We start from the raw sequence: 15,251 nt of genomic DNA on the forward strand, positions 1-15,251 counted from the left end.
TTGAGACAGAGTCTCACTCTGCCACCTAGGTTGGAGTGCAATGGCATGATCTCGGCTCACTGAAACCTCTGCCTGCTGAGTTCAAGCAATTCTCATGTCTCAGCCTCCAAACTAGCTGAATTCCAGACACATGCTACCAGCTAATTTTTGTGTTATTAGTAGAGATGGCTTCGCCATGTTGGGCAAGCTGGTCTCACACTCCTCACCTCAAGCGATCTGCCCACCCCAGTTCCCCAAAGTGCTGGGATTACAGGCACAAGCCACCACTCCTGGCGAGGAATTTGTCATCTTTTTCTAAAGTTCCTTCAGAGCAGCCTGCACCAAGCGAGGCACAGTGTTCATGTAGAGTAAACATCCTGGGAACGATAGAATTAAAAAATCCCACCTGATTGTCCTAAAGTTACAGCTTCTCCGCAAAGCCACCAGTGATACCTGCATGGCTGTAAACAGCTACCTAACATTTCAGTGCAGTGAGTCATCTGAGATTGGGTAAGGATTTTGATTGAGTGTCCGATGTCAACTGTGTGCTATAGAAGGATGCCATTCCTAATTTCTCAGACATTCCAGGGACTTTGTCACTCACTTCTTGAGTCACAGGAAGGTTTTTCCTCTTTGATGTCTTAATGCTTCCCATGCAATCACTCAGACTCTTGGGATGACTACTTTCTCTTTCCCTTCTTAAAGTAAGAACCAAATCTTGGGAGATTTGATGAACTTTTAATAACCAAGTGTGTGGGAAGGAGTGAGGAGGGATCATTCTGTTAACAGGCTCTGGGAATCTCATGGTCATGTAGAAAGAGGGATTCCTCAACAATGAGGAATGTGGTTTTCTCTTGCAACTGCAGATAGTCATTGAGGTCATAGAGACCTCTTTCCACATTCAGAACCTCTTCACAGATGCGGGCGGGAGTCAATGGGCAAAGGTGTAACAGCGTTGGCCATTTACCATTACCTATAAGAGGAAAAATACATCAGAAAGCAGTACACCACCAAACAAGGTTTCAGCCTCCTCTCTACTCTATCCTAGTACCTGCAGCATCCCCTGAGAAAACTCGTAGTTATACAACTGGACCCAGTAGATAAACTTCTGCTGACAGACTATCTTTTCTGTCTATTTGAGACAGTTGCTCACTTTATTTCTAATGTTTCCTCTTATTCCTCCAGTGAGGCTCTACCACTCAGTGTTGCAAGGTCTCCGCTCAGCCTCCCCTCTAGCATCAGAGATCCCCAGGGCCAGGGACTGTGTTCATGAACTTGAATCCCTGCATCTTACACTGGTCCTTGCACAGGTTAGTGGCCAACAGTGTTCATTGAATGTGTGTTTTTCAGTTCCGTGAACTATGACTGCCATTCACTGCTGAGGGCCTAGTTTATCTTTGGAGTAGCCCAGACTTGGGCTAATTGTGGCAAAGCGTGAAACCCAAGAATTCTTACAGAGGTAAAACAGGACAGGTATTGTGAAACATAGAATATTATCTTCAACAACTTCTAAGCATATAAAAATATCCATCATTTAAATCTGAATAAAATGTGAATATTTTGGTGTACTCATTTGAGAATGCCAGAAAGTATGAATATATTCTTCATACTGAGGCTATAAAGTTGCCTTATAAGTGTTAATGTATCAAATTTTAAATTCACACATCTTAGAACCATTTTTTTCATTTCTTTGTAATTATTTTCCAATTAAGCATTGAGAAGTTAATAATGGCAAAGAGATTGATTAGAAATCTTAATAGAGCATTATTTGTGAGAGCAAAATATTTAAAACAACATAAATGTTCATGAGAGGGTCAAGTTCATTAACTCTGAGTAATAATTCTAATTGAATATGATGCAATTTTTAACAACTGAGGATGCACCATGGATTGAAGATGTCTTCAAGATACATTTGTTCACAGAAAATCACATTGCTTCCTAAAATGTAGTGTGTAGAGCAACTTATACCAGGATTTGCTTAAAAACAAATGAAATCATAAACCTATGTGCTTCCATAGGCCTATATTTCCTCTGGAAGGAGAGTAAAGCACTGGTAAAGTTCTCAGGAGTAGGCTTGGGATCTAGGATTGAGATGAAGTCTAAATTTTGACTGACAAAAACAATTTTTTTCTTACCCATATTGTATTCATTCAGCCAAATGAAAGTTTAAATAATGACATAAGTAGAAATGAGCACTATGGGAAAAGACACAGGATATTCTCCAACTTGGGGAAATGGCAGGTGAGCTGACCTTGACCCTGGTAAAAAAAAAAATTTTACCCAGATATGGGTAAAAAATCTGAGGATGGCAGTGCAAGCAGAGGGTGCTCTGTGACAAGAAGGCCTCGGCCAGGAGTAGTTACAGGAGATGGGTCCCAAGGGACTGGTGGGGCCAGCTCAGGAAGAGCTGCCTCCTGCCCTGGGAGCCCATGGAGGCTGGGTACTGGGAGCTCCTGGGACACTCACCTGGTACACAATGTCCAGCACTAGGATGGTCAGTTCAAATTCTTTGCCAAGCTCAAAGGGCACATAGCTGACTATCACTTCTTCCTTCCAGATCCCATCCTCGTGGCTGTTCATGACCGCACAATGGCCAATGTACACTTGGAAGTGGAAGGCGATGTCTGAGTTTTCACCCATCCCCGTGAGTAAATCCACCTGCAGCTGTGGGTCCTTGCGGAGGGAAAACCACACAGGGTTGTGGACAGGTCTCTCCCTTGTGGGGGCACATACGGGACACACAAAGAAATCCTTCCCACCTTTTCATAGGTAGAGTGAAGACTTGGTGCTGATACTGTAAGCCTCAGCCCTCTGGGGCTGCTTCAGCTTCTCCTGCCCTTGAGGCATGAGATGCTCTGTTCCTCATCACAAGATGGAAACTGAGCCATAGTCACTAACCTTGGCCTAAGAGTTGTCCACTCCCTGAAAATTCTCTGTCTTTGATAGGAGCCACAGCCCCAGTCCCTGAGTGTCCTCCTGCCTGAGTCACCATGACTAGCCCACAGTGCAGCCACTGTAGTTTCTTGTCTGGAGCTGGAGGGTCTCCAAGACCTACGCCTAAACAGTGCCTCCATCCTGCCAACTAGACATTTCCACATCACTCACGCGTGAGATCATCCCCTGAGCAAATATTCTCCCTTCTGTTCCACCCCCACCCTTGGACCCTGGAGTACTCACATGAAAGGGAGGCTCAGCGTCCATTTGATTGTGATATGAGAACCAATGGTCAAGGACACAAGCCGTGAGAGTGGCACCTTCTGTAACAGATTGCCCTTAGAGATCAAAGAACAGATTCTGAGACATCCCCGCTTTCATCCTACCACAGGCAGGGCTCCATATTCCTGAAGAAAGGAAGGACCCATAGGTAAGAGAAGGGTTCAGGAGCCAAGATGCCTGAATTCCAGTCCTCATTCTGCCTCTTAACAAGCAGTGCCATCTCTTAACAAGCAGATCCATTACTTGGACTCTCCCTGCCTTAGTTTCCCCAGGACAAGGAGGATTACCAGGAATTCCTACTTTGTAGGGTGTTCTTGGTAATAGATGAGTTAATATGTGTAAAACTTTTACCCTAACCCCTGGCATGTATGGGGCCTGTTAGGGGTGACCTAAAAGAAAAGAGGAGTCCCCCTGGAACACTGAGCTGCCTTCATTTTCAACTCTGAAACTGTGAAAACAAGACTTGAGGATTTAAGAATTTAGAAATTCACTCCAGTGAGAAACAACACTTCTTGAAAGACAGAAGGAAATAATAAAGGAACAGGAAACCCCTGTGTGAGGGATGCACGTGCATCACAATCATCATGGGCAATGGACGTCCTTTCCAGAAGGGGACACATTGCTGAGAGCACAGCCCCAGGACTTGCACAAATGAAATGCCTGAGTCAGGCACATAACTGGAGGAAATGATTGATTTCTAGAATGACTACAGGTGGTTGTTTTTTCAAGACAGGGTCTTGGTCTATCACCCAGGCTGACGTACAGTGGTGCAATCGTAGCTTACTGAAGCCTTGAACTCCTAGGCTGCAGGATCCTCCCACCTTTGCCTCCTAAGTAACTGGGATGACAGATGTTATTTAAAATTTTTGAGAGGGTCTCACTCTACTGCTCAGGCTGGTCTCAAACTTTTGGCCTCAAGTTATTCTCCCATCTTTGCTTCCCAAAGTGGTAAGACTATAGGCATGAGCCAGTGGACCCAGCCATTTTTCTTATTACTATTCACTGTAAGTGCTGTCTTAACTGAGGCTATGCTTGTTCCTTCCTGGTTTTGGGTGATCCAGGCTCTGAAACCAGGGCCTCCAATGTTCTTTGCTAGCAAGCCAGCATCTGCCCACCCTCCTGTCCTACAATGGGAAGGACAGGCTGTGATGAGGGACAGGAAGAGAGCTGAGGCTGGGAGGCAGGAGCTGGTGGTCACTCTGTGCAAACCCCACCTGAGGAACCATCACCCCCATGGTCTGCATTCCTCTTCCCCATACTTATTGGAAAGAAACATCTGTGGATCATATATTCTGTTCTCATGAATGGTTGAACATGAGTCTCAGTAACTCCCAGTTCCCAAATCCCCACCAGCTCTGCCACCCAGGACCAACACCGACACACAGGGGAGGCTGCACAGCTGCTTCATCAGAGGCGCTGCTCTGTGGGGAGGAACCTTCACATGCACAGAAGGCCACATGCATGTTCCCAGTTCAACACCCAGCTGCATCCCAGCACACACACCCACAGTCGCACACAGCCTTGCCGCTCACTGAGACACACATCTGCTCACGGTGCATATGAAGGTGCTCAAGCACTTGGGCTGTACTCACACACACACACTCTGCCGTCATGAAGACAAAGCACACTCACCCATTACACTCCCTCACAGACCCGCCCATCCTGGTGGACCATCTGCCTCCCACCTAAAGTCACATCATCTCAGCAGAGTTCACTCTCATCAGACACCATCACACACTCACAGATGGTTGCACTGGTCCAGGGTCCACACCTCACACCCCACAAGCATCTCATACCATAGCCTCAGGGTCTTTAGTCCACAAACACACAGCTCTCAGTAAAGCATTCCCAGTAGAAATGCTAACATTTTCATCTTATAAAATCTCCCGTTTCCTTCTTGGTTTATGTAACTTGAGAGTATTGAAGGCTGTGCCTTTTCAACTCACCTGTAGCTCTGACATTTTTGCTTCCTCCGGGCAACTCTTCAGAATTGTGCCCATCTTCTATGTGAATCTCTGAGTAGCAGCATTTAAATGGTCCCTGTCAGCCCTGTCCTCTGACTTCATTCCTGATTCTAAACTCCTCCCAGCAGGCTTCCCTTGCAGCGTGAGAAAGGCTCAGGTGTCAGGAAGAAACTAGTCACAACCATAGCTGTTTGCAGGCCTGTGTCTGTAATGCACCAAAATGACAGTGGGGGAGGGGGCAGGGGTGGGTACCAGGCTGTGGATTGAGTTACCAGGGAAATGCATAAATAAGGATGATGTTGTGAGGAATGATTGTAAAGCCCAGCCTTTATGCCTCTCAAGCCTTTTCTCCACTGTGCAGAATCTACTCAGAAGGTGTACATTTTCCCAGTTTGTACAACGGTTAAAAAAAAATTTAAGGTGGGAATTCTTGGAAAAGGCGTTGACTCTTGAAGGTAATCTTTCTTTTTGCCTTTAAAGATTCTGGGACAACACTGCTTTGATCCTCAGGGTGATCGGGGAGAGAGGTAGAGAAGGTCCTTGCATGAACCTGCCCCACTCTAGGCCCCTTGGCTCTACCAGGTGAGGGCTGCTCTCATCTGTCTGTCACACACCTGGGCTCTAGCTGTACCCTCTTCTTTCTCTTGGTGTCCATGTGAATCAAAGTTTCAGAGACACTGTTTCTCCTGCAGATTCCAAAGAAAGGTAAGAGTGTTTGTTTTTGGTTTTTGAACTTTTATTTGAGGTTCAGAGATACATGTGCAGGGAAACTCGTGTCATGGGGGTTTGTGGTACAGATTATTTCATCATCCAGGTACTAAGCCTAGTACCCAACAGTTTTTTTTTTTTTTTGCTCCTGTCCCACCTTTCACCTTCCACCCTCAAGTAGGCCCCAGTGTGTGTTGTTCCCCTCTTGGTGTCCATGAGCCTCATCATTTAGCTCACACTTCTAATGAGAACATGCAGTATTTGGTTTTGTGTTTCCACATTAGTTTGCTAAGGATAATGGCCTCCAGCTCCATCCATGTTTCTGCAAAAGACATAATCTCATTCTTTTTGAGGCTGCATAGAATTCTATGGTGTATATGCACCACATTTTCTCTATGCAGTCTGTCTTTTATGGGCATTTAGGTTGAATCTGTGTCTTTGCTATTGTGAATAATGTAATAATCATTCACATGCACATGTTTTTATGATAGAATAATGTATATTCTTTTGGGTATATACCCAGTGACGGGATATCTGCATTGAGTGGTAGTTCTGTTTTAGCTGTTTGAGGAATCATCACGTTGCTTTTCACAATGTGATGATTCCTCAAATTTACACTGCCACCAACAATGTGTAAGTGTTCCCTTTTCTTTACAAGCTCGCCAGCATCTGTTATTTTTTGACTTTTGAATATTAGCCATTCTGACTGGTGAGAGGTGGTATCTCATTGTGGTTTTGATTTGCATTTTTCTAACGTTCGGGGATGTTGAGCTTCTTTTCAAATGCTTTTTGGCCGCATGTATGTCTTCTTTTGAAAAGTGTCTGTTCTGGTCCTTTGTCTACTTTTTTTTTTTTTTTTTTTTTTTTTTTTTTTTTTTTTTTTTTATGGGGTTGCGTTTTCTTTTCTTGTAAAGTTGTTAAAGTTCCTTATAGATGCTAGGTATTAGACCTTTTCAGATACATAATTTGCAAATAATTTCTGCCATTCTGTAGGTTCCCTGTTGACACTGTTGATAGTTTCTGTTGCTGTGCAGAAGCCCTTTAGTTTAAATAGATCCATTTGTCAGTGTTTGCTTTTCTTGTGATTGCTTTTGGCATCTTCTTTATGAACCTTTTGTCCATTCCTATATTCAGAATGGTATTGCCTAGGTAGTCTTCCAGGGTTTCTATAGTTTGGGGTTTTACATTTAAGTTTTTACCCATCTTTAGTTGATTTTTCTACGTAAAGCCAGGAAGGGGTTCAAGTTCAATCATTTGCATATGGCTAGCCAGCTATCCTGGAACCATTTCTTGAATAGGAAGTCATTTTTCCATTGCTTGTTTGGTTAGCTTTGTTGAAGATCAGAGGGTTGTAGATATGCAACCTTATTTCTGGGCTCTCTATTTTGCTCTACTGGTCTATGTGTCTGTTCTTGTACATGAACCATGCTGTTTGGTTACTGTGGCCGTGTAGTACAGCTTGAAGTTGAGTAATGTGATGCTTGCAGCTTTGTTCTTTCTGCTTACAATTGTCTTGGTTATTAAATTCATTTTTGATTCCATATGCATTTGAAAATGGTTTTTTCTAATTCTGTGAAGGATGTCATTGGTAGTTCAATAGGAATAGCATTGAATCTGTACATTTCTTTGGGCATTATGGCTGTTTTAATGGTAATGATATTTGCTATCCATGAGCATGGGATGATTTTCCATTTGTTTAGATAATCACTGATTTTTTAAGCAATGTTTTGTAATTCTCATTGTAACAAACTTTCACCTCCCTGGCTAACTGGATTTCTATGTATTTTATTCTTTTTATGGAAATTATGAATGGAATTCCATTCCTGATTTGGCCCTATGCTTCACTGTCGTTGGCATATATGAGTTCTAGTAATATTTGCACATTGATTTTCTATCCTGAAATTTTGCTAAAATTATTTACCAGCTTAAGGATTGTTGGGGCAGAGACTATGAGGTTTTCTAGATATAGAATCATGTCTGCAAACAGGGATAGTTTGAACTCTCTTTTATTATTATTTTTTTATTTTTTATTATACTTTAAGTTCTGGGGTACATGTACAGATCGTGCAGTATTGTCACATAGGTATACACATGCCATGGTGGTTTGCTGCCTCCATCCCCCCATCACCCACATTAGGTATTTCTCCTAATGTTATCCCTCCCCAACTTTCCCACCCCCTGCTATCACTCCCCTAGCCCCCAACCCCCCACAGACCCATTAGACAAAGGGCAAATATCCAGAATGTACAAACAATTTTTATTATGCTTTCAGTTCTGGGGCACATGTTCAGATCTTGCAGGATTGTCATGTGTTCTCATTGTTCAACACCCACTTATGGGTAAGAACATGCAGTGTTTGGTTTTCTGTTCTTGTGTCAGTTTGCTGAGAATGATGGTTTCCAGATTCATCCATATCCCTGCAAAGGACATGACCTCATCCTTTTTTATGGCTGCATAGTGTTTTATGGTGTATATGTGCCACATTTTCTTTCTCCAGTCCATTCTTGATGGGCATTTGGGTTGGTTCCCAGTCTTTGCTATTGTAAACAGCGCCACAGTGAACATAGGTGTGCATGTGTCTTTATAACAGAATGATTTATAATCCTCTGGGTATAAACCCAGTAATGGGATTGCTGGATCAAATGGTATTTCTATTTCTAGGTCCTTGAGGAATCACCACACTGTCTTCCACAATGGTTGAACTAATTTACACTCCCAACAACAGTGTAAAAGTGTTCCTATTTCTCCACATCCTCTCCAGCATCTGTTGTCCCCAGATTTTTTAGAGATCACCATTCTAACTGGTGTGAGATGGTATCTCAATGTGGTTTTGATTTGCATTTCTCCAATGACCAGTGATAATGAGCATTTTCTCATGTTTATTGGCCACATAAATGTCTTCTTTTGAAAAGTACCTGTTCATATCCTTTGCCCACTTTTTGGTGGGTTGTTTATTTCTTGTAAATTTGTTTCAGTTCTTTGTAGATTCTGGATATTAACCCTTTGTCAGATGGTAGCTTGCAGACATTTTTTAATTGCTGGTTCACTCTAATGATTGTTTCTTTTGCTATGCAGAAACTCTTAATAGATCCCCTTTGTCTATTTTGGCTTTTGTTGCCATTGCTTTTGATGTTTCGGTGATGAAGTCCTTGCCTATGCTTATGTCCTAAATGGTATTGCCTAGGTTTTCTTCTAGGGTCTTTATGGTGTTAGGTCTTATATTTAAATATTTAATCCATCTGGAGTTAATTTTTGTATAAGGTGTAAGGAATGGGTCCACTTTCAGCTGTCTGCACATAGTTAGCCAGTTTTCCCAACACCGTTTATTAAACAGGGAATCCTTTCCCCATTGCTTGTTTTTGTCAGGTTTGTCAAAGATCAGATGGCTGTAGGTGTGTGGCATTACTTCAGAGGCCTCTGTCCTGTTCCATTGGTCTATATCTCTGTTTTGGTACCAGTATCATGCTGTTTTGATTACTGTAGCCTTATAATATAGTTTGAAGTCAGGTAGTGTGATGCTTTGTTCTTTTTACTTTGTTCATTTTACTTAGGATTGTCTTGGCTATACCGGCTCATTTTTGGTTCCATATGAAGTATAAAGTGGTTTTTTCCAGTTCTGTGAAGAAGGTCAATGGCAGTTTGACGGGGATAGCATTGAATCTATAAATTACTTTGGGCAGTATGGCCATTTCACAATATTGATTCTTTCTAATCATGAGCATGGAATATTTTTCCATCTGCTTGTGTCCTTTCTTATTTCCTTGAGCAGTGGTTTATAGTTCTTCTTGAAGAGGTCCTTCACATCCTTTGCTAGTTGTATTCCTGGGTCGTTTATTCTTTTTGTAGCAATTGTGAATGGGAGTTCGCTGTTGATTTGGCTCTCTGTTTGTCTGTTATTGGTATATAGGAATGCTTGTGATTTTTGCACATTGATTCTGTATCCTGGGACTTTGCTGAAGTTGCTTATCATCTTAAGGAGATTTGGGGCTAAGATGATGGGGTCTTCTATCTATACAATCATGTCATCTGCAAATAGAGGCAATTTGACTTTCCCTTTTCCTAATTGAATACCAAATGGTAAAGACCATTGACACAATGAAGAAACTGTGTCAACTAATGGGCAAAACAACCAGCTAGTGGAGCATCTCAGATGGAGGGGGTTGGTCCAGAATTCTCCCCAAAGGAAACACTCCAGAAAGAAAGTTTATTCTTAGGAGAGGACTGGGGCCTCGGTAGGGGTCTTCTTCTAAGATCAAAGGCTAGGCTCCTGCAAGGGGAGGGAAGGCAGTGGGGGCACTTCAGAGGATGGAAATGGAGGTTTCCTAACTTTGTGTCTGTGGGTGGAAATGAATCAGTTACAGGAAAGACCATCAGTGAGAGCCAGTTAATACTGTAAATGCCCTGATGAAAGGGTTTCTTGCATGCGTCTCTGACCAAGATTTCTACTCTACAAAGTACTGACTGCCATGTCCACTGTAGGAGCCTACAGTGCAGTTACTCATCTGAAATTGGGTAGGGATTTTGGTTCAGAGTGCCTGCCATAAACTCCATGCTATCGACGAGTGTTATTCCTAATGTGTTCTCAGATCTTCCAGTGGCCTTGGCACTCATTCTTTGTGCCCCAGGAAAATTTATCCTCTTTGATTCCTCCCACCACCCATGAAATCCTCCAAGCCCTTTTGGGGATGACCACTACCTGTTTTACCGCTGAAAGCAAGGACGAAATTTTGTGACATTTGGAGAAGTTTTAATGAGTAAAGCGTAAGGGTTGAAGTGAGGAGGGATCATGCTGTCAACTGGCTCTGGGAATCCCGTGATCACTTAGAAACAGGGATTCTTGGACAACAGGAAGTCTGATTATCACCCTCAATCGCAGACACACACTGAAGAAAGGGAGACATCTCTACACACTCTCATCAACCCCCAAGCACCTAAGACTACAGACACACACCACCATGCCTGGCAGATTTTAAATTTTGGAAAGTTAGAGTCTCGCTGCATTTCCTCGGCGGGTCTCCAACTCCTGGCCTCAAGCGATCCTCCCCACTTGGCCTCCCAAAGTGTTGCAGCTATAGGCCTCAGCAAACTTGATGAATGTCCATTGGAAGCTCTGCCTGAATGGAAATTAAACGTGTTACTTTCTTGTTTTGGGTGAATCTGTCTCTGAACCCAAGTCTCCCAATGTCCTTCCCTAGCAAATCAGGATCTGCTCATCACCCAGTCACACAATAGGAAGGACTGCTGGAGTGAGAGTCAGGGAAGTTGAGCCTGGGAGGCAGGAGCCAGTGCCTTCTGTGTGGACCCTGCCTGAGGAGCCATGGGCCCCATAGCCTGCTTTCTCTTTCCCACGTTGCTTGGGAAGAGGCCCCTGAGGATTCATGCATTCTGTTCTCATGAATGCTCAGAAACGAGTCCTTAATAACTTATGGTCCCCAAGATCCCCAGCAGTTCTGCCACCCTGGATGCACATTGACACACATGGGAAGTTGCACAGCTGCGTCATCAGAGATGTTTCTGTGTGAGGAGGAACCTTCTCATGAACAGAAGGCCAGTGCATGTTCCCAGTTCAATACTTGGTCACATCTCAGCACACACACACACCCCAGTCACACAGAGCCATGCCACTCACTGAGTCATGCACGCCTGCTCTCTGTACATATAAAGATGCCCATGCACTGGTCTAGCTGGGCTCACATAGACACTCACATCACAGTCATGAAAACGAAGCACAGTCACCCCCTTAAACTCACACACCCGTCCACCTCCTACCTGAAGTCACATCATTTCAGCAGAGTTCACTCTTACCAGACACTGTCACACACTCACGGAAGGTTACACTAATCCAGGATCCACACATCACACCCTACAGGCATCTCAGATGCCATTTCCCCAAGGTCTCTCTTCCATACACCCACAACTCTCAGTAAAGCATTCACTGGAAAAGCTCATATTTTCATCTCATGAAATCTCCCTCTTTCTCTTCTTTGTGTAACTTAAGATATGGAAGGCTCTGCCTTTCAACTCACAGATGTCTGCGACAGCTCCATCTGGCCAGCTCTTCTGAATTGTTTCCAGGCTTCTGTGTAAATCTCTGAGTTGCAGAATTTAAATGGTCCCTGTCAGCCATGCCCTCTGGCTTCATTCCTGATTAAAAGCCCTTCCCAGCAATGTCGTCCCACAGAGCGAGAGGGGGTGGGGTGTCAGAAACAGACTCAGTCACAACCATACCTGTTTGGAGGCCTGTGCCTGTGATGCAACAGAAATGACAGTGAGGGAGGTACTGGGGGAGGACGGGGTCACCAGGGAAATGCACACATAAAGACGATAGAGTGAGGGTGAGGGGTGTCAATTCCAGCCTCCATGCTTCTCATGAAGCCTTTTCTCCACTGTTCAGAATCTACCAGGAAGGTGTGCATTTTCCTAACCAGTACAGTGGTCAAAAGCTGGAGATCCTGGGGGCAAGGCGCTTGGCCTTGAAAGAAAATCCTCTTCTTTCTCCTCCAGCAAGTCATGGGAGAACATAGATCTGGATCCTCAGCAGGGCCTGGGGAGAGAAGTATAGAAAACACTTATGTCTTCATTTTATTTTATTTTGTTTTGTACTTTAAGTTCTGGGGCACATGCAGAATGTGCAAGTTTGTTACATAGGTATATACGTGCCACGGTGGTTTACTGCGTCCATCCCCCCATCATCTACATTAGGTATTTCTCCTAATGTTATCCCTCCCCAACCTCCCCACCCCCTGCTATCTCTCCCCTAGCCCCCTACCCCCAACAAACCCCAGTATGTGAAGTTCCCCTCCCTGTGTCCATGTGTTTTCATTGTTCAACACCCACTTATGATTGAGAACATGTGGTGTTTGGTTTTCTGTTCTTGTGTCAGTTTGCTGAGAATGATGGTTTCCAGCTTCATCCATGTCCCTGCAAAGGACATATATTCATCTTTTTTGTGGCTGCATAGTATTCCATGGTGTATATGTGCCACATTTTCTTTCTTTACCCCACTTCAGACCCCTTGGCTCTGCCAGGTGAGGGCCACCCCAACCCTGTCTCTCAGACATCTGGGCTCTAGGTATGCCCTCTCATTTTTCTCTTTGTTTTCATGTGAATCAAAATCTCAGAGACTCTTCTGCTGATTCTTGGAGAATGGTGAGGTTTTTATTTTGTTCCTTTTCACTTTTTTGAATCAGTTGAGTTGCCTTTGGAGTCATTTGGTGGGTACAATCCATCCTCCATTTAACATTGCTTTGTTTTGTTGTTTTAAAATATTATTTAAAAAAAATCATTAAAACCTGATGTTGGTAATGTTTGCAACAAATATAGAGTTGGCCTAAAGCTTCACAGTTGATCACAGAAGTCACCAAGAGGTCTTTGAGGAGACTGCCCCGAGATTGCTAGCCACAGTGGCTCTCAAAATGTGGTCCCCAGACCAGCAGCATCAGCATCACCTGGGAGCCTGTTAAAATGCATATTCATAGATTCCAGCCCAGAGATACTGCGGCAGAAACTGAGTTTGGGGTCCAAACTCATTTTTCTCAAGCCCTGTAGGTGATTTTCATTCACACTAAATTTTGAGGATCCCTGGCTAAAAAGAACTTCCATCTTCCCCTAACAATGAAACAAAATGAAACAAAACCTACAGACTCTGCCTGGGAGTCCAAGACTACAGTAGATCCCGATGGCCAGTTCAACAGAGTGTACAAGTTCAACAAACACATATAGCCTTTGGGAATGAAGAATTCCCAAGTCTGGATTCTGGGAAAGCATCTCCAGTAAATGCAGACATATGTTTACCAAAATACATTTATTAATACAAGGAGGTTCATAAAAAAAAAAGTGCTTCAGAAAGCACTTACATCCTGAAGAGGTTTTGAGAATCTTTAGGGCAGACTTTGTGCAGGTGTTTCTGGCCTGACGGGAAGCAAGAAAGCTCACGCTGGGCTTTTGGACCTCAGGAGCATGGTCTGAAGCTCAGATTCTGAAAGAAGAAGCTGGACCTGTAAGACCCACATCAGCACGCTGTGTGTGTGTGTGTGTGTGTGTGTGTGTGTGTGTGTGTGTGTGTGTGTGTGTCTGTGTGTGTGTCAAGGGGTGTGTGTGTGTCTGTGTGTGTGTCTGTGTGTGTGTCAAGGGGTGGTAGAATCCTGAGTGTTGAGTCTCTGTATCATGGCACAGAAAGAAGCATTTCAACAACACAGATAATTGACCGTCCTTCTTTTCTCTTCTAGACGTTGTAATCAGCTGAGACTCTACTCATCCCATCTCAAGCTCTCAGCATCTGAAATTCCCCTCTCCAGCCCTATTTGTAATAGCCAAAAGCCATCAACTATGCCCATTAACAGCAGAATAATTTTTTTAATTGGTCCATTTACCCAAATAAAATAATATGGTGACAAAATACAGCAGATAAATACAGTATAGAAAATACAGTTTAATATCCAGTAATGAAAATGAATGAACTTGATGTGCAAACAATAGAGAGTATCTCAATGTGGAGTAAAAAAAAAAAAAAAAAAAACTGGGCACAAAAGAGTACATATTGAACTGGTGCCCACCCAAATGCACCAACCAGGGACCAGCCTGCTACTTCTGCTGCTGGCATTGCAAGTGCTGTCCAGGGACCTGAGGAATGGCCTGCCTGACCTGCTGCTGCCACTGCTAGCGCCCACACCCATCACCTAGGGGCCTGAGGACCAGACTGCCTGTGTCCCCCCACCCCCGCCACTGCCAGCATCCACAGACGCTGCCTGGGGGCCTGCTGCTGCCACCACCAGTGCCCATATGTGGCACCCTGGGGCCCAGTGAGCAGCCCGCCTGTTGCTAATATCCCGAGCAAAGCCTCACCAGTTTCCACCACTAACAAACACAGTTTAAACCACTGAAAAATTCAGACACTGCCGACATAAATTATAGCAAAGAGATCATGTAAAGACTACATTGTTGCCTCTATCAAAGCCAAAATACCCTACTCAACCAAAACTATAAATACATCTACAAGAAAAAGTGTCTTTGTGAAAGCCAGTTCATAAAATTGGAAGAAGCAACTGTTACAACAAATGCACAGATATGGACAAAAAGACACAAGAAACATGAAAAAAGCAAGGAAATATGATACTCCAAAGGAACACTGTAATTCTCCAGTACCGGATCTTAAAAGAAAATCTATGAAAGGCCCAAAAAGGAATTCAGAACAATGATCTCAAGGAAACAACAAAATATGAGAGAACACAGCCAATACCAAGAAATCAGGGAAACAATTCATGACCTGAATGAGAAAGTCAGTAAAAAAAGCCAAACCCCAAAAATAATCTAGTTATTCATGTCTAAAAAAAAAAGTGAACTGAGTGTTCTGGGTCCCCCGAGGCCCCTTGAGTGGCTTTTTCC

The 15,251-nt window shown here is 43.6% G+C and overlaps 1 long non-coding RNA gene across 1 annotated transcript in view; it reads left to right on the forward strand.

Annotated features, from left to right (window-relative positions):
* The window catches only part of LOC108285688, a 37,696-nt gene extending 23,427 nt beyond the window's left edge, over window positions 1–14,269 (forward strand). Inside the window, exons 2-3 of the long non-coding RNA XR_001817681.2 lie at window positions 2,537–2,623; window positions 14,096–14,269. This is a non-coding gene — a long non-coding RNA (uncharacterized LOC108285688). The remainder of the gene's footprint in view (window positions 1–2,536; window positions 2,624–14,095) is intronic.
* The last annotated feature ends 982 nt before the right edge of the window (window positions 14,270–15,251 follow it).

Source organism: Cebus imitator, unplaced genomic scaffold, assembly GCF_001604975.1.
Source record: "Cebus imitator isolate Cc_AM_T3 unplaced genomic scaffold, Cebus_imitator-1.0 Scaffold306, whole genome shotgun sequence".
Classification (NCBI taxonomy): domain Eukaryota; kingdom Metazoa; phylum Chordata; class Mammalia; order Primates; family Cebidae; genus Cebus; species Cebus imitator.